The following is a 466-nucleotide window of genomic DNA, read 5'->3' on the forward strand; positions in this document are numbered from 1 at the left end:
GGTCACTGCGGTCACTGCAGTCAGTGTGGTCACTCTGGTCACTGCGGTCACTGCGGTCACTGCGGTCACTCTGGTCACTCCTGGTCACTGTGGTCAGTGTGGTCACTGCGGTCACTGCAGTCAGTGTGATCACTGCGGTCACTCCTGGTCACTCCTGGTCAGTGTGGTCACTGTGGTCAGTGTGGTCACTCTGGTCAGTGTGGTCACTGTGGTCACTCCTGGTCACTCTTGGTCATTCCTGGTCACTCCTGGTCACTGTGGTCAGTGTGGTCACTCCAGGTAACCCCTGGTCACTCTTCGTCACTCCTGGTCACGGCAGTCACTGTGGTCAGTGTGGTCATCGGTCACTGGTCAGTGTGGTCAGTGTGGTCACTCCAGGTAACCCCTGGTCACTCTTCGTCACTCCTGGTCATTGCAGTCACTGTGGTCAGTGTGGCCACTGGTCAGTGTGGTCACTCCTGGTCAC

The sequence above is a fragment of the Parus major genome, unplaced genomic scaffold (assembly GCF_001522545.3).
Source record: "Parus major isolate Abel unplaced genomic scaffold, Parus_major1.1 Scaffold329, whole genome shotgun sequence".
NCBI classification, from domain to species: Eukaryota; Metazoa; Chordata; class Aves; order Passeriformes; family Paridae; genus Parus; species Parus major.